Source organism: Rana temporaria, chromosome 3 (assembly GCF_905171775.1).
Source record: "Rana temporaria chromosome 3, aRanTem1.1, whole genome shotgun sequence".
Lineage (NCBI taxonomy): Eukaryota > Metazoa > Chordata > Amphibia > Anura > Ranidae > Rana > Rana temporaria.
In genome coordinates this window covers 419,102,544-419,121,953 of record NC_053491.1, presented here as the reverse complement: position 1 = coordinate 419,121,953, position 19,410 = coordinate 419,102,544, and the positions used below count along the sequence as shown (strand labels likewise).

The following is a 19,410-nucleotide window of genomic DNA, read 5'->3' as shown; positions in this document are numbered from 1 at the left end:
GAAATGCTCCGATGCCTCACCCGATACCTGGGCAGGCAGGGGAGTTGCAAGTCTTCTCTCCCCCGTGCTCATTGTTGTCTTCCCCCCCCCGTGCTGTTGTTTTCCCCCCGTGCTGTTTTTTCCCCGTCCGTGCAGCTCTCTCTCCAACCCCCCCCCCCCCCGTCCATCCGTGCTGTTCTCTCTCCTCCCCTTCCCCCGTCTATCCGTGCCGTTTTCTCTCCCCCCCCCGTCCATCCGTGCAGTTCTCTCTCCAACCCCCTCCCCCGCCGTCCGTCCGTGCAGTTCTCTCCCCCCCCCCATCCATCCGTGCAGTTCTCTCTCCCCCCCATGCCGCTCTCCCCCTCAATCTGTCAGGGGGGAGAGTGGAGGTAGGAGCCGCTAAGCCCGGCTCCTACCTTGTCCGAATGAACAGAGTCGGTGATCACTGACTCTGTCCATTCATATAACTGAGCATCGTAAGCTCCTGTGTTTACGATGCTTCAGTTTATGAATGGAGAGGAGCTTCTCTCCATTCATTTCAGCTGAGGCTGCTGAGAAAGGGACTGGGGAATCTGTGTCCTTAGTTCCTTTCTCTGTCTTAAAGGGGAGATGTCAGAGGTCTGTTAAGACCCCTGATATCTCTCCAAAGACCCCCAACAGGGCTGATTAAAAAAAAAAAAAATGTAAAAAAAAACAACAAAAAAAAACACACACTGACAATCCACCCCCCCTACTAAAAAAATAAAATCATTGTAAAAAAAAAAATAGTAAAAAAAAAAAAAAAATACTGCCACTGTCACATGACATTAAAAAACGTATCGGTAATCAGTATCGGCGAGTACATGAAAAAAAGTATCGGTACTTGTACTCGGTCTCAAAAAAGTGGTATCGGGACAACCCTAGTTAGAACACTATGCAGGGTACACATTTAACCCCTTCCTCACCCCCTAGTGTTAACCCCTTCAATGCCAGTCACATTTATACAGTAATTGGTGCATATTTATAGCACTGATCGCAGCATAAATGTGAATGGTCCCAAAAATGTGTCAAAAGTGTCCGATGTGTCCGCCATAATGTCGCAGTCCCAATAAAAATCGCAGATCGACGCCATTACTAGTAAAAAAAAAATGATAAAAAATTATAATTCTGTCCCCTATTTTGTAGGCGCTTTAACTTTTGCGCAAAGAAGTCGCTTATTGCGATTTTTTTTTTTTTTTTACGTATCGGCCTAAACTGAAAAAAAAATGTTTTAAAAAATAAAATAAAAATTGGGATATTTATTATAGCAACAAGTAAAAAATATTGAATTTTTTTTCAAAGTTGTCGTTCTTTTTTGTTTATAGCGCAAAATATAAAAACCGCAGAGGTGATCAAATGCCACCAAAAGAAAGCTCTACTTGTGGGAAAAGAAGGACATACATTTTGTTTGGGAGCCACATCGCATGACCGCGCAATTGTCAGTTAAAGCGACGCAGTGCCGGAAGCTGAAATTTCACCTGGGCAGGAGGGCGGCATATGTGCCCAGTAAGCAAGTGGTTAAATCTACTTTCTGCGATAATTACAGAGCCTGGAAATGGAGATAGCATTGTGAGCAAATCAGAAATTATTATTAGTTTTGTAGAGAATGAAAGTCTCACTAGCTTGGCAAAGGTGTGTCTAATAGTTGGTCCTCGCCTGTCACATGATTTGTTTGATCCTTCTGGTTCATAGGTGTGATGAATGGGTGATCACACGGCTGTGTGAGATGTGCCGTCCTATTCTTGTTACGACTTGGCACATTACCCGTCTGATCAATGACCAGCTCTATACTGTGTGACCAATAATAGATGAATACAAGTTTGTAAAGGGCTTGTATGTCCTGATGTTGGAATTTTTATCTACTGGAAAGCCCATAAAAAAGCTTATCTGTAGCAGGTACAGATCCAGAGTTTAGTCTCGGGAGAGGGCACTGCCAGAAAATGTTTTTTTTGGGTGGAATGGCTGGTATTGGTGCTTCAATCACCATGGTTATTATGGTCTCAGGATGATTGAAGCGCATTATTTCTATTATTACACTGTAATATAAAATGAAATAGTTCAACTCACCATAATGCTGAATTAGTGGGAGCCCTGAGTGTGTCACCTGCCACACATTGCGGATTGTCACTTGCCACGTCACCTGCCACACGTTGCGGATTGTCACTTGCCATGTCACCTGCCACTAAATGCGGATTCTCACTTGCCATGTCACCTGCCACACGTTGCGGATTCTCACTTGCCATGTCACCTGCCACACGTTGCGGATTGTCACTTGCCACGTCACCTGCCACACGTTGCGGATTGTCACTTGCCATGTCACCTGCCACACGTTGCCGATTGTCACTTGCCATGACACCTGCCACACGTTGTGGATTGTCACTTGCCATGTCACCTGCCACACGTTGCCGATTGTCACTTGCCATGTCACCTGCCACACGTTGCCGATTGTCACTTGCCATGTCACCTGCCACACGTTGCCGATTGTCACTTGCCATGACACCTGCCACACGTTGCCGATTGTCACTTGCCATGTCACCTGCCACACGTTGCCGATTGTCACTTGCCATGACACCTGCCACACGTTGCCGATTGTCACTTGCCACGTCACGGATTGTCACTTGCCACGTCGCCTGCCACACGTTGCGGATTGTCACTTGCCACGTCACCTGCCACACGTTGCGGATTGTCACTTGCCACGTCACGGAATGTCACTTGTCACCTGCCACACGTTGCGGATTGTCACTTGTCACGTCACCTGCCACAAGTTGTGGATTGTCACTTGCCACGTCACGGACTGTCACTTGCCACGTCGCCTGCCACACGTTGCCGATTGTCACTTGCCATGTCACCTGCCACACGTTGCGGATTCTCACTTGCCATGTCACCTGCCACACGTTGCCGATTGTCACTTGCCATGACACCTGCCACACGTTGCGGATTGTCACTTGCCACGTCACCTGCCACACATTGCGGATTGTCACTTGCCAGGTCACGGATTGTCACTTGCCACGTCGCCTGCCACACGTTGCGGATTGTCACTTGCCAAGCACCTGCCACACGTTGCGGATTGTCACTTTCCATGTCACCTGCCACACGTTGCGGATTCTCACTTGCCATTACACCTGCCACACGTCACGGATTGTCACTTGCCACGTCGCCTGCCACACGTTGCGGATTGTCACTTGCCACGTCGCCTGCCACACGTTGCGGATTGTCACTTGTCACGTCACCTGTCACACGTTGTGGATTGTCACTTGCCACGTCACGGATTGTCACTTGCCACGTCGCCTGCCACACGTTGCGGATTGTCACTTGCCATGTCACCTGCCACACATTGCGGAATTTTCACTTGCCATGTCACAGCCAATCACAGATCGCCGTGAACGGCCAATCGGAGTGGCCGTTAGTAGGTGATCTGTGCAGCCAATGAGAGATGATCTCATATGTAAACATATAAGATCATTTCTCATTGCCGGCTCACATAGAGAGTGAGACAGCGTGCTGTCAGGGAGAGAGGAGACCAATCTGTGTCTCTTGTACATAGGGACACAGATCGGTCACCTCCCCCAGTCACCCCCTCCACCTACAGTTAGAACTAGGGATGTCCCGATACCGATACTAGTATCGGTATCGGTACCGATACCAAGCATTTCCCCAAATACTTGTACTCGGGGGAAATGCTCCGATGCCTCACCTGATACCTGGGCAGGCAGGGGAGTTGCAAGTCTTCTCTCCCCCGTGCTCAGTGTTGTCTTCCCCCCGTGCTGTTTTTTTCCCCTCCGTGCTGTTTTTTCCCCGTCCGTGCAGCTCTCTCACCTCCCCCTGTCCGTCCGTGCTGTTCTCTCTCCTCCCCTTCTCCCGTCCATCCGTGCCGTTCTCTCTCCCCCCCGTCCATCCGTGCAGTTCTCTCCCCCCCCCGTCCATCCGTGCAGTTCTCTCTCCCCCCCCGTCCATCCGTGCAGTTCAATCTCCAACCCCCCCCCCCCCCCCCTCCGTGCAGTTCTCTCTCCCCCCCATGCCGCTCTCCCCCCTCAATCTGTCAGGGGAGAGCGGAGGTAGGAGCCGCTAAGCCCAGCTCCTACCCTGTCCGAATGAACAGAGTCGGTGATCACCGACTCTGTCCATTCATATAACTGAGCATCGTAAGCTCCTGTGTTTACGATGCTTCAGTTTATGAATGGAGGAGCTTCTCTCCATTCATTTCAGCTGAGGCTGCTGAGAAAGGGACTGGGGAATCTGTGTCCTTAGTTCCTTTCTCTGTCTTAAAGGGGAGATGTCAGAGGTCTGTTAAGACCCCTGATATCTCTCCAAAGACCCCCAACAGGGCTGATTAAAAAAATAAAAATTGCAATAAATATATATATATAAAAAAAAAAATGTAAAAAAAAAAAACCACACACTGACAATCCACCCCCCCCCACTAAAAAAAAATCACTGTAAAAAAAAAAAAATAGTAAAAAAAAAAAATACTGCCACTGTCACATGACATTAAAAAACGTATCGGTAATCAGTATCGGCGAGTACATGAAAAAAAGTATCGGTACTTGTACTCGGTCTCAAAAAAGTGGTATCGGGACAACCCTAGTTAGAACACTATGCAGGGTACACATTTAACCCCTTCCTCACCCCCTAGTGTTAACCCCTTCAATGCCAGTCACATTTATACAGTAATTGGTGCATATTTATAGCACTGATCGCAGCATAAATGTGAATGGTCCCAAAAATGTGTCAAAAGTGTCCGATGTGTCCGCCATAATGTCGCAGTCCCAATAAAAATCGCAGATCGACGCCATTACTAGTAAAAAAAAAATGATAAAAAATTATAATTCTGTCCCCTATTTTGTAGGCGCTTTAACTTTTGCGCAAAGAAGTCGCTTATTGCGATTTTTTTTTTTTTTTTACGTATCGGCCTAAACTGAAAAAAAAATGTTTTAAAAAATAAAATAAAAATTGGGATATTTATTATAGCAACAAGTAAAAAATATTGAATTTTTTTTCAAAGTTGTCGTTCTTTTTTGTTTATAGCGCAAAATATAAAAACCGCAGAGGTGATCAAATGCCACCAAAAGAAAGCTCTACTTGTGGGAAAAGAAGGACATACATTTTGTTTGGGAGCCACATCGCATGACCGCGCAATTGTCAGTTAAAGCGACGCAGTGCCGGAAGCTGAAATTTCACCTGGGCAGGAGGGCGGCATATGTGCCCAGTAAGCAAGTGGTTAAATCTACTTTCTGCGATAATTACAGAGCCTGGAAATGGAGATAGCATTGTGAGCAAATCAGAAATTATTATTAGTTTTGTAGAGAATGAAAGTCTCACTAGCTTGGCAAAGGTGTGTCTAATAGTTGGTCCTCGCCTGTCACATGATTTGTTTGATCCTTCTGGTTCATAGGTGTGATGAATGGGTGATCACACGGCTGTGTGAGATGTGCCGTCCTATTCTTGTTACGACTTGGCACATTACCCGTCTGATCAATGACCAGCTCTATACTGTGTGACCAATAATAGATGAATACAAGTTTGTAAAGGGCTTGTATGTCCTGATGTTGGAATTTTTATCTACTGGAAAGCCCATAAAAAAGCTTATCTGTAGCAGGTACAGATCCAGAGTTTAGTCTCGGGAGAGGGCACTGCCAGAAAATGTTTTTTTTGGGTGGAATGGCTGGTATTGGTGCTTCAATCACCATGGTTATTATGGTCTCAGGATGATTGAAGCGCATTATTTCTATTATTACACTGTAATATAAAATGAAATAGTTCAACTCACCATAATGCTGAATTAGTGGGAGCCCTGAGTGTGTCACCTGCCACACATTGCGGATTGTCACTTGCCACGTCACCTGCCACACGTTGCGGATTGTCACTTGCCATGTCACCTGCCACTAAATGCGGATTCTCACTTGCCATGTCACCTGCCACACGTTGCGGATTGTCACTTGCCACGTCACCTGCCACACGTTGCGGATTGTCACTTGCCACGTCACCTGCCACACGTTGCGGATTGTCACTTGCCATGTCACCTGCCACACGTTGCCGATTGTCACTTGCCATGACACCTGCCACACGTTGTGGATTGTCACTTGCCATGTCACCTGCCACACGTTGCCGATTGTCACTTGCCATGTCACCTGCCACACGTTGCCGATTGTCACTTGCCATGTCACCTGCCACACGTTGCCGATTGTCACTTGCCATGACACCTGCCACACGTTGCCGATTGTCACTTGCCATGTCACCTGCCACACGTTGCCGATTGTCACTTGCCATGACACCTGCCACACGTTGCCGATTGTCACTTGCCACGTCACGGATTGTCACTTGGCACGTCGCCTGCCACACGTTGCGGATTGTCACTTGCCACGTCACCTGCCACACGTTGCGGATTGTCACTTGCCACGTCACGGAATGTCACTTGTCACCTGCCACACGTTGCGGATTGTCACTTGCCACGTCACGGATTGTCACTTGGCACGTCGCCTGCCACACGTTGCGGATTGTCACTTGTCACGTCACCTGCCACAAGTTGTGGATTGTCACTTGCCACGTCACGGACTGTCACTTGCCACGTCGCCTGCCACACGTTGCCGATTGTCACTTGCCATGTCACCTGCCACACGTTGCGGATTCTCACTTGCCATGTCACCTGCCACACGTTGCCGATTGTCACTTGCCATGACACCTGCCACACGTTGCGGATTGTCACTTGCCACGTCACCTGCCACACATTGCGGATTGTCACTTGCCAGGTCACGGATTGTCACTTGCCACGTCGCCTGCCACACGTTGCGGATTGTCACTTGCCAAGCACCTGCCACACGTTGCGGATTGTCACTTTCCATGTCACCTGCCACACGTTGCGGATTCTCACTTGCCATGACACCTGCCACACGTCACGGATTGTCACTTGGCACGTCGCCTGCCACACGTTGCGGATTGTCACTTGCCACGTCGCCTGCCACACGTTGCGGATTGTCACTTGTCACGTCACCTGTCACACGTTGTGGATTGTCACTTGCCACGTCACGGATTGTCACTTGCCACGTCGCCTGCCACACGTTGCGGATTGTCACTTGCCATGTCACCTGCCACACATTGCGGAATTTTCACTTGCCATGTCACAGCCAATCACAGATCGCCGTGAACGGCCAATCGGAGTGGCCGTTAGTAGGTGATCTGTGCAGCCAATGAGAGATGATCTCATATGTAAACATATAAGATCATTTCTCATTGCCGGCTCACATAGAGAGTGAGACAGCGTGCTGTCAGGGAGAGAGGAGACCAATCTGTGTCTCTTGTACATAGGGACACAGATCGGTCACCTCCCCCAGTCACCCCCTCCACCTACAGTTAGAACTAGGGATGTCCCGATACCGATACTAGTATCGGTACCGATACCAAGCATTTCCCCAAATACTTGTACTCGGGGGAAATGCTCCGATGCCTCACCTGATACCTGGGCAGGCAGGGGAGTTGCAAGTCTTCTCTCCCCCGTGCTCAGTGTTGTCTTCCCCCCGTGCTGTTTTTTCCCCTCCGTGCTGTTTTTTTCCCCGTCCGTGCAGCTCTCTCACCTCCCCCTGTCCGTCCGTGCTGTTCTCTCTCCTCCCCTTCTCCCGTCCATCCGTGCCGTTCTCTCTCCCCCCCGTCCATCCGTGCAGTTCTCTCTCCCCCCCGTCCATCCGTGCAGTTCTCTCTCCCCCCCCGTCCATCCGTGCAGTTCAATCTCCAACCCCCCCCCCCCCCCCCCTCCGTGCAGTTCTCTCTCCCCCCCATGCCGCTCTCCCCCCTCAATCTGTCAGGGGAGAGCGGAGGTAGGAGCCGCTAAGCCCAGCTCCTACCCTGTCCGAATGAACAGAGTCGGTGATCACCGACTCTGTCCATTCATATAACTGAGCATCGTAAGCTCCTGTGTTTACGATGCTTCAGTTTATGAATGGAGGAGCTTCTCTCCATTCATTTCAGCTGAGGCTGCTGAGAAAGGGACTGGGGAATCTGTGTCCTTAGTTCCTTTCTCTGTCTTAAAGGGGAGATGTCAGAGGTCTGTTAAGACCCCTGATATCTCTCCAAAGACCCCCAACAGGGCTGATTAAAAAAATAAAAATTGCAATAAATATATAAATAAAAAAAAAAAAATGTAAAAAAAAAAAACCACACACTGACAATCCCCCCCCCCCCACTAAAAAAAAATCACTGTAAAAAAAAAAAAATAGTAAAAAAAAAAAATACTGCCACTGTCACATGACATTAAAAAACGTATCGGTAATCAGTATCGGCGAGTACATGAAAAAAAGTATCGGTACTTGTACTCGGTCTCAAAAAAGTGGTATCGGGACAACCCTAGTTAGAACACTATGCAGGGTACACATTTAACCCCTTCCTCACCCCCTAGTGTTAACCCCTTCAATGCCAGTCACATTTATACAGTAATTAGTGCATATTTATAGCACTGATCGCAGCATAAATGTGAATGGTCCCAAAAATGTGTCAAAAGTGTCCGATGTGTCCGCCATAATGTCGCAGTCCCAATAAAAATCGCAGATCGACGCCATTACTAGTAAAAAAAAAATGATAAAAAATTATAATTCTGTCCCCTATTTTGTAGGTGCTTTAACTTTTGCGCAAAGAAGTCGCTTATTGCGTTTTTTTTTTTTTTTTACGTATCGGCCTAAACTGAAAAAAAACATGTTTAAAAAAAAAAAAAAAAAATTGGGATATTTATTATAGCAACAAGTAAAAAATATTGTATTTTTTTTCAAAGTTGTCGTTCTTTTTTGTTTATAGCGCAAAATATAAAAACCGCAGAGGTGATCAAATACCACCAAAAGAAAGCTCTACTTGTGGGAAAAGAAGGACATAAATTTTGTTTGGGAGCCACGTCGCATGACCGCGCAATTGTCAGTTAAAGCGACGCAGTGCCGGAAGCTGAAATTTCACCTGGGCAGGAGGGCGGCATATGTGCCCAGTAAGCAAGTGGTTAAATCTACTTTCTGCGATAATTACAGAGCCTGGAAATAGAGATAGCATTGCAAGCAAACCAGAAATTATTATTAGTTTTGTAGAGAATGAAAGTCTCACTAACTAGGCAAAGGTGTGTCTCATAGTTGGTCCTCGCCTGTCACGTTATTCCTTCGATCCTTCTGGTTCATAGGTGTGATGAATGGGTGGTCACATGGCTGTGTGAGATGTGCCGTCCTACTCTTGTTACGACTTGGCACATTACCCGTCTGATCAATGACCAGCTCTATACTGTGTGACCAATAATAGATGAATACAAGTTTGTAAAGGGCTTGTATGTCCTGATGTTGGATTTTTTTATCTACTGGAAAGCCCATAAAAAAGCTTATCTGTAGCAGGAGCTGTTCCAGAGTTTGGTCTTGGGAGAGGGCACTGCCAGAAAATATGTTTTTTGGGCGAAATGGCTGGTATTGGTGCTTCAATCACCATGGTTATTATGGTCTCAGGATGATTGAAGCGCATTATTTCTATTATTACACTGTAATATAAAATGAAATAGTTCAACTCACCATAATGCTGAATTAGTGGGAGCCCTGAGTGTGTCACCTGCCACTTCGCCTGCCACCAAATGCGGATTGTCACTTGCCATGTCACCTTCCACACGTTGCGGATTCTCACTTGCCACGTCACCTGCCACACATTGCGGATTGTCACTTGCCACGTCACCTGCCACACGTTGCGGATTCTCCCTTGCCACGTCACCTGCCACACGTTGCGGATTGTCACTTGCCAAGTCACCTGCCACACGTTGCGGATTCTCACTTGCCATGTCACCTGCCACACGTTGCGGATTCTCACTTGACACGTCACCTGCCACACGTTGCGGATTCTCCCTTGCCACGTCACCTGCCACACGTTGCGGATTGTCACTTGCCATGTCACCTGCCACACGTTGCGGATTCTCACTTGCCATGTCACCTGCCACACGTTGCCGTTTGTCACTTGCCATGACACCTGCCACACGTTGCCGATTGTCACTTGCCACGTCACGGATTGTCACTTGGCACGTCGCCTGCCACACGTTGCGGATTGTCACTTGCCACGTCACCTGCCACACGTTGCGGATTGTCACTTGCCACGTCACGGAATGTCACTTGTCACCTGCCACACGTTGCGGATTGTCACTTGCCACGTCACGGATTGTCACTTGGCACGTCGCCTGCCACACGTTGCGGATTGTCACTTGCCACGTCACGGATTGTCACTTGGCACGTCGCCTGCCACACGTTGCGGATTGTCACTTGTCACGTCACCTGCCACACGTTGTGGATTGTCACTTGCCACGTCACGGATTGTCACTTGCCACGTCGCCTGCCACACGTTGCGGATTGTCACTTGCCATGTTACCTGCCACACGTTGCCGATTGTCACTTGCCATGACACCTGCCACACGTTGCGGATTGTCACTTGCCACGTCACCTGCCACACGTTGCGGATTGTCACTTGCCAGGTCACGGATTGTCACTTGCCACGTCGCCTGCCACACGTTGCGGATTGTCACTTGCCAAGCACCTGCCACACGTTGCGGATTGTCACTTGCCACGTCACCTGCCACACGTTGCGGATTGTCACTTGCCAGGTCACGGATTGTCACTTGCCACGTCACCTGCCACACCTTGCGGATTGTCACTTGCCATGTCACCTGCCACACGTTGCGGATTCTCACTTGCCATGTCACCTGCCACATGTTGCTGATTGTCACTTGCCATGACACCTGCCACACGTCACGGATTGTCACTTGGCACGTCGCCTGCCACACGTTGCGGATTGTCACTTGCCACGTCGCCTGCCACACGTTGCGGATTGTCACTTGTCACGTCACCTGCCACACGTTGTGGATTGTCACTTGCCACGTCACGGATTGTCACTTGCCACGTCGCCTGCCACACGTTGCGGATTGTCACTTGCCACCTCACCTGCCAAACGTTACGGATTGTCACTTGCCATGACACCTGCCACACGTTGCGGATTGTCACTTGCCATGTCACCTGCCACACGTTGCCGATTGTCACTTGCCATGTCACCTGCCACACGTTGCGGAATTTTCACTTGCCATGTCACAGCCAATCACAGATCGCCGTGAACGGCCAATCGGAGTGGCCGTTAGTAGGTGATCTGTGCGGCCAATGAGAGATGATCTCATATGTAAACATATAAGATCATTTCTCATTGCCGGCTCACACAGAGAGTGAGACAGCTTCCTGTCAGGGAGAGAGGAGACCGATCTGTGTCTCTTGTACATAGGGACACAGATCGGTCACCTCCCCCAGTCACCCCCCTCCCCCACAGTTAGAACTAGGGATGTCCCGATACCGATACCGAGCATTTCCCCAAATACTTGTACTCCGGGGAAATGCTCCGATGCCTCACCCGATACCTGGGCAGGCAGGGGAGTTGCAAGTCTTCTCTCCCCCGTGCTCATTGTTGTCTCCCCCCCCCCCGTGCTGTTGTCTTCCCCCCCGTGCTGTTTTTTCCCCGTCCGTGCAGCTCTCTCACCTCCCCCTGTCCGTCCGTGCAGTTCTCTCTCCTCCCCTTCCCCCGTCCATCCGTGCAGTTCTCTCCCCCCCCCCCCGTCCATCCATGCAGTTCTCTCTCCAACCCCCTCCCCCCCCCCCCCCCCGTCCATGCTGTTCTCTCTCCTCCCCTTCCCCCGTCCATCCGTGCCGTTCTCTCTCCCCCCCCCCCGTCCATCCGTGCAGTTCTCTCTCCAACCCCCTCCCCCCCGTCCGTGCAGTTCTCTCTCCCCCCGTCCGTGCCACTCTCCCCCCTCAATCTGTCAGGGGGGAGAGCGGAGGTAGGAGCCGCTAAGCCCGGCTCCTACCTTGTCTGAATGAACAGAGTCGGTGATCACCGACTCTGTCCATTCATATAACTGAGCATCGTAACCTCCTGTGTTTACGATGCTTCAGTTTATGAATGGAGAGGAGCTTCTCTCCATTCATTTCAGCTGAGGCTGCTGAGAAAGGGACTGGGGAATCTGTGTCCTTAGTTCCTTTCTCTGTCTTAAAGGGGAGATGTCAGAGGTTTGTTAAGACCCCTAATATCTCTCCAAAGACCCCCATCAGGGCTGATTAAAAAAAAAAAAAAAATGTAAAAAAAAACAACAAAAAAAAACACACACTGACAATCCACCCCCCCTACTAAAAAAATAAAATCACTGTAAAAAAAAAAAAATAGTAAAAAAAAAAAAAAATACTGCCACTGTCACATGACATTAAAAAACGTATCGGTAATCAGTATCGGCGAGTACATGAAAAAAAGTATCGGTAATCAGTATCGGCGAGTACATGAAAAAAAGTATCGGTACTTGTACTCGGTCTCAAAAAAGTGGTATCGGGACAACACTAGTTAGAACACTATGCAGGGTACACATTTAACCCCTTCCTCACCCCCTAGTGTTAACCCCTTCAATGCCAGTCACATTTATACAGTAATTGGTGCATATTTATAGCACTGATCGCAGCATAAATGTGAATGGTCCCAAAAATGTGTCAAAAGTGTCCGATGTGTCCGCCATAATGTCGCAGTCCCAATAAAAATCGCAGATCGACGCCATTACTAGTAAAAAAAAAATGATAAAAAATTATAATTCTGTCCCCTATTTTGTAGGCGCTTTAACTTTTGCGCAAAGAAGTCGCTTATTGCGATTTTTTTTTTTTTTACGTATCGGCCTAAACTGAAAAAAAAATGTTTTAAAAAAAAAAAAAAAAAATTGTGATATTTATTATAGCAACAAGTAAAAAATATTGTATTTTTTTTCAAAATTGTCGTTCTTTTTTGTTTATAGCGCAAAATATAAAAACCGCAGAGGTGATCAAATACCACCAAAAGAAAGCTCTATTTGTGGGAAAAGAAGGACATAAATTTTGTTTGGGAGCCACGTCGCATGACCGCGCAATTGTCAGTTAAAGCGACGCAGTGCCGGAAGCTGAAATTTCACCTGGGCAGGAGGGCGGCATATGTGCCCAGTAAGCAAGTGGTTAAATCTACTTTCTGCGATAATTACAGAGCCTGGAAATGGAGATAGCATTGCAAGCAAACCAGAAATTATTATTAATTTTGTAGAGAATGAAAGTCTCACTAACTTTGCAAAGGTGTGTCTAATAGTTGGTCCTCGCCTGTCACGTTATTCCTTCGATCCTTCTGGTTCATAGGTGTGATGAATGGGTGATCACACGGCTGTGTGAGATGTGCCGTCCTATTCTTGTTACGACTTGGCACATTACCCGTCTGATCAATGACCAGCTCTATACTGTGTGACCAATAATAGATGAATACAAGTTTGTAAAGGGCTTGTATGTCCTGATGTTGGAATTTTTATCTACTGGAAAGCCCATAAAAAAGCTTATCTGTAGCAGGTACAGATCCAGAGTTTAGTCTCGGGAGAGGGCACTGCCAGAAAATGTTTTTTTTGGGTGGAATGGCTGGTATTGGTGCTTCAATCACCATGGTTATTATGGTCTCAGGATGATTGAAGCGCATTATTTCTATTATTACACTGTAATATAAAATGAAATAGTTCAACTCACCATAATGCTGAATTAGTGGGAGCCCTGAGTGTGTCACCTGCCACACATTGCGGATTGTCACTTGCCACGTCACCTGCCACACGTTGCGGATTGTCACTTGCCATGTCACCTGCCACTAAATGCGGATTCTCACTTGCCATGTCACCTGCCACACGTTGCGGATTGTCACTTGCCACGTCACCTGCCACACGTTGCGGATTGTCACTTGCCACGTCACCTGCCACACGTTGCGGATTGTCACTTGCCATGTCACCTGCCACACGTTGCGGATTGTCACTTGCCACGTCACCTGCCACACGTTGCGGATTGTCACTTGCCAGGTCACGGATTGTCACTTGCCACGTCGCCTGCCACACGTTGCGGATTGTCACTTGCCAAGCACCTGCCACACGTTGCGGATTGTCACTTTCCATGTCACCTGCCACACGTTGCGGATTCTCACTTGCCATGACACCTGCCACACGTCACGGATTGTCACTTGGCACGTCGCCTGCCACACGTTGCGGATTGTCACTTGCCACGTCGCCTGCCACACGTTGCGGATTGTCACTTGTCACGTCACCTGTCACACGTTGTGGATTGTCACTTGCCACGTCACGGATTGTCACTTGCCACGTCGCCTGCCACACGTTGCGGATTGTCACTTGCCATGTCACCTGCCACACATTGCGGAATTTTCACTTGCCATGTCACAGCCAATCACAGATCGCCGTGAACGGCCAATCGGAGTGGCCGTTAGTAGGTGATCTGTGCAGCCAATGAGAGATGATCTCATATGTAAACATATAAGATCATTTCTCATTGCCGGCTCACATAGAGAGTGAGACAGCGTGCTGTCAGGGAGAGAGGAGACCAATCTGTGTCTCTTGTACATAGGGACACAGATCGGTCACCTCCCCCAGTCACCCCCTCCACCTACAGTTAGAACTAGGGATGTCCCGATACCGATACTAGTATCGGTATCGGTACCGATACCAAGCATTTCCCCAAATACTTGTACTCGGGGGAAATGCTCCGATGCCTCACCTGATACCTGGGCAGGCAGGGGAGTTGCAAGTCTTCTCTCCCCCGTGCTCAGTGTTGTCTTCCCCCCGTGCTGTTTTTTCCCCTCCGTGCTGTTTTTTCCCCGTCCGTGCAGCTCTCTCACCTCCCCCTGTCCGTCCGTGCTGTTCTCTCTCCTCCCCTTCTCCCGTCCATCCGTGCCGTTCTCTCTCCCCCCCGTCCATCCGTGCAGTTCTCTCTCCCCCCCGTCCACCCGTGCAGTTCTCCCCCCCCCCCCGTCCATCCGTGCAGTTCAATCTCCAACCCCCCCCCCCCCCCCCTCCGTGCAGTTCTCTCTCCCCCCCATGCCGCTCTCCCCCCTCAATCTGTCAGGGGAGAGCGGAGGTAGGAGCCGCTAAGCCCAGCTCCTACCCTGTCCGAATGAACAGAGTCGGTGATCACCGACTCTGTCCATTCATATAACTGAGCATCGTAAGCTCCTGTGTTTACGATGCTTCAGTTTATGAATGGAGGAGCTTCTCTCCATTCATTTCAGCTGAGGCTGCTGAGAAAGGGACTGGGGAATCTGTGTCCTTAGTTCCTTTCTCTGTCTTAAAGGGGAGATGTCAGAGGTCTGTTAAGACCCCTGATATCTCTCCAAAGACCCCCAACAGGGCTGATTAAAAAAATAAAAATTGCAATAAATATATATATATAAAAAAAAAAAATGTAAAAAAAAAAAAACCACACACTGACAATCCACCCCCCCCCACTAAAAAAAAATCACTGTAAAAAAAAAAAAATAGTAAAAAAAAAAAATACTGCCACTGTCACATGACATTAAAAAACGTATCGGTAATCAGTATCGGCGAGTACATGAAAAAAAGTATCGGTACTTGTACTCGGTCTCAAAAAAGTGGTATCGGGACAACCCTAGTTAGAACACTATGCAGGGTACACATTTAACCCCTTCCTCACCCCCTAGTGTTAACCCCTTCAATGCCAGTCACATTTATACAGTAATTGGTGCATATTTATAGCACTGATCGCAGCATAAATGTGAATGGTCCCAAAAATGTGTCAAAAGTGTCCGATGTGTCCGCCATAATGTCGCAGTCCCAATAAAAATCGCAGATCGACGCCATTACTAGTAAAAAAAAAATGATAAAAAATTATAATTCTGTCCCCTATTTTGTAGGCGCTTTAACTTTTGCGCAAAGAAGTCGCTTATTGCGATTTTTTTTTTTTTTTTTACGTATCGGCCTAAACTGAAAAAAAAATGTTTTAAAAAATAAAATAAAAATTGGGATATTTATTATAGCAACAAGTAAAAAATATTGAATTTTTTTTCAAAGTTGTCGTTCTTTTTTGTTTATAGCGCAAAATATAAAAACCGCAGAGGTGATCAAATGCCACCAAAAGAAAGCTCTACTTGTGGGAAAAGAAGGACATACATTTTGTTTGGGAGCCACATCGCATGACCGCGCAATTGTCAGTTAAAGCGACGCAGTGCCGGAAGCTGAAATTTCACCTGGGCAGGAGGGCGGCATATGTGCCCAGTAAGCAAGTGGTTAAATCTACTTTCTGCGATAATTACAGAGCCTGGAAATGGAGATAGCATTGTGAGCAAATCAGAAATTATTATTAGTTTTGTAGAGAATGAAAGTCTCACTAGCTTGGCAAAGGTGTGTCTAATAGTTGGTCCTCGCCTGTCACATGATTTGTTTGATCCTTCTGGTTCATAGGTGTGATGAATGGGTGATCACACGGCTGTGTGAGATGTGCCGTCCTATTCTTGTTACGACTTGGCACATTACCCGTCTGATCAATGACCAGCTCTATACTGTGTGACCAATAATAGATGAATACAAGTTTGTAAAGGGCTTGTATGTCCTGATGTTGGAATTTTTATCTACTGGAAAGCCCATAAAAAAGCTTATCTGTAGCAGGTACAGATCCAGAGTTTAGTCTCGGGAGAGGGCACTGCCAGAAAATGTTTTTTTTGGGTGGAATGGCTGGTATTGGTGCTTCAATCACCATGGTTATTATGGTCTCAGGATGATTGAAGCGCATTATTTCTATTATTACACTGTAATATAAAATGAAATAGTTCAACTCACCATAATGCTGAATTAGTGGGAGCCCTGAGTGTGTCACCTGCCACACATTGCGGATTGTCACTTGCCACGTCACCTGCCACACGTTGCGGATTGTCACTTGCCATGTCACCTGCCACTAAATGCGGATTCTCACTTGCCATGTCACCTGCCACACGTTGCGGATTGTCACTTGCCACGTCACCTGCCACACGTTGCGGATTGTCACTTGCCACGTCACCTGCCACACGTTGCGGATTGTCACTTGCCATGTCACCTGCCACACGTTGCCGATTGTCACTTGCCATGTCACCTGCCACACGTTGTGGATTGTCACTTGCCATGTCACCTGCCACACGTTGCCGATTGTCACTTGCCATGTCACCTGCCACACGTTGCCGATTGTCACTTGCCATGTCACCTGCCACACGTTGCCGATTGTCACTTGCCATGTCACCTGCCACACGTTGCCGATTGTCACTTGCCATGTCACCTGCCACACGTTGCCGATTGTCACTTGCCATGACACCTGCCACACGTTGCCGATTGTCACTTGCCACGTCACGGATTGTCACTTGGCACGTCGCCTGCCACACGTTGCGGATTGTCACTTGCCACGTCACCTGCCACACGTTGCGGATTGTCACTTGCCACGTCACGGAATGTCACTTGTCACCTGCCACACGTTGCGGATTGTCACTTGCCACGTCACGGATTGTCACTTGGCACGTCGCCTGCCACACGTTGCGGATTGTCACTTGTCACGTCACCTGCCACAAGTTGTGGATTGTCACTTGCCACGTCACGGACTGTCACTTGCCACGTCGCCTGCCACACGTTGCCGATTGTCACTTGCCATGTCACCTGCCACACGTTGCGGATTCTCACTTGCCATGTCACCTGCCACACGTTGCGGATTGTCACTTGCCATGTCACCTGCCACACGTTGCGGATTGTCACTTGCCACGTCACCTGCCACACATTGCGGATTGTCACTTGCCAGGTCACGGATTGTCACTTGCCACGTCGCCTGCCACACGTTGCGGATTGTCACTTGCCAAGCACCTGCCACACGTTGCGGATTGTCACTTTCCATGTCACCTGCCACACGTTGCGGATTCTCACTTGCCATGACACCTGCCACACGTCACGGATTGTCACTTGGCACGTCGCCTGCCACACGTTGCGGATTGTCACTTGCCACGTCGCCTGCCACACGTTGCGGATTGTCACTTGTCACGTCACCTGTCACACGTTGTGGATTGTCACTTGCCACGTCACGGATTGTCACTTGCCACGTCGCCTGCCACACGTTGCGGATTGTCACTTGCCATGTCACCTGCCACACATTGCGGAATTTTCACTTGCCATGTCACAGCCAATCACAGATCGCCGTGAACGGCCAATCGGAGTGGCCGTTAGTAGGTGATCTGTGCAGCCAATGAGAGATGATCTCATATGTAAACATATAAGATCATTTCTCATTGCCGGCTCACATAGAGAGTGAGACAGCGTGCTGTCAGGGAGAGAGGAGACCAATCTGTGTCTCTTGTACATAGGGACACAGATCGGTCACCTCCCCCAGTCACCCCCTCCACCTACAGTTAGAACTAGGGATGTCCCGATACCGATACTAGTATCGGTATCGGTACCGATACCAAGCATTTCCCCAAATACTTGTACTCGGGGGAAATGCTCCGATGCCTCACCTGATACCTGGGCAGGCAGGGGAGTTGCAAGTCTTCTCTCCCCCGTGCTCAGTGTTGTCTTCCCCCCGTGCTGTTTTTTCCCCTCCGTGCTGTTTTTTCCCCGTCCGTGCAGCTCTCTCACCTCCCCCTGTCCGTCCGTGCTGTTCTCTCTCCTCCCCTTCTCCCGTCCATCCGTGCCGTTCTCTCTCCCCCCCGTCCATCCGTGCAGTTCTCTCCCCCCCCCGTCCATCCGTGCAGTTCTCTCTCCCCCCCCGTCCATCCGTGCAGTTCAATCTCCAACCCCCCCCCCCCCCCCCCCCCTCCGTGCAGTTCTCTCTCCCCCCCATGCCGCTCTCCCCCCTCAATCTGTCAGGGGAGAGCGGAGGTAGGAGCCGCTAAGCCCAGCTCCTACCCTGTCCGAATGAACAGAGTCGGTGATCACCGACTCTGTCCATTCATATAACTGAGCATCGTAAGCTCCTGTGTTTACGATGCTTCAGTTTATGAATGGAGGAGCTTCTCTCCATTCATTTCAGCTGAGGCTGCTGAGAAAGGGACTGGGGAATCTGTGTCCTTAGTTCCTTTCTCTGTCTTAAAGGGGAGATGTCAGAGGTCTGTTAAGACCCCTGATATCTCTCCAAAGACCCCCAACAGGGCTGATTAAAAAAATAAAAATTGCAATAAATATATATATATAAAAAAAAAAATGTAAAAAAAAAAAAACCACACACTGACAATCCACCCCCCCCCACTAAAAAAAAATCACTGTAAAAAAAAAAAAATAGTAAAAAAAAAAAATACTGCCACTGTCACATGACATTAAAAAACGTATCGGTAATCAGTATCGGCGAGTACATGAAAAAAAGTATCGGTACTTGTACTCGGTCTCAAAAAAGTGGTATCGGGACAACCCTAGTTAGAACACTATGCAGGGTACACATTTAACCCCTTCCTCACCCCCTAGTGTTAACCCCTTCAATGCCAGTCACATTTATACAGTAATTAGTGCATATTTATAGCACTGATCGCAGCATAAATGTGAATGGTCCCAAAAATGTGTCAAAAGTGTCCGATGTGTCCGCCATAATGTCGCAGTCCCAATAAAAA

The 19,410-nt window shown here is 48.4% G+C and overlaps 5 non-coding genes across 5 annotated transcripts; all 5 read left to right on the top strand.

Annotated features, from left to right (window-relative positions):
* The first annotated feature begins 1,672 nt into the window (after positions 1-1,672).
* LOC120934212 lies at positions 1,673-1,771 on the top strand. The gene has a single exon (XR_005748357.1). It is a non-coding gene; the product is annotated as a small nucleolar RNA U13 (small nucleolar RNA).
* A 3,601-nt stretch (positions 1,772-5,372) lies between these two features.
* On the top strand, positions 5,373-5,471 carry LOC120934211. Its single transcript, XR_005748356.1, has one exon. It is a non-coding gene; the product is annotated as a small nucleolar RNA U13 (small nucleolar RNA).
* Positions 5,472-9,125: 3,654 nt separating this feature from the next.
* On the top strand, positions 9,126-9,224 carry LOC120934217. Its single transcript, XR_005748362.1, has one exon. It is a non-coding gene; the product is annotated as a small nucleolar RNA U13 (small nucleolar RNA).
* Positions 9,225-13,146: 3,922 nt separating this feature from the next.
* Positions 13,147-13,245, top strand: LOC120934210. Its single transcript, XR_005748355.1, has one exon. It is a non-coding gene; the product is annotated as a small nucleolar RNA U13 (small nucleolar RNA).
* A 3,002-nt stretch (positions 13,246-16,247) lies between these two features.
* On the top strand, positions 16,248-16,346 carry LOC120934209. The gene has a single exon (XR_005748354.1). It is a non-coding gene; the product is annotated as a small nucleolar RNA U13 (small nucleolar RNA).
* The last annotated feature ends 3,064 nt before the right edge of the window (positions 16,347-19,410 follow it).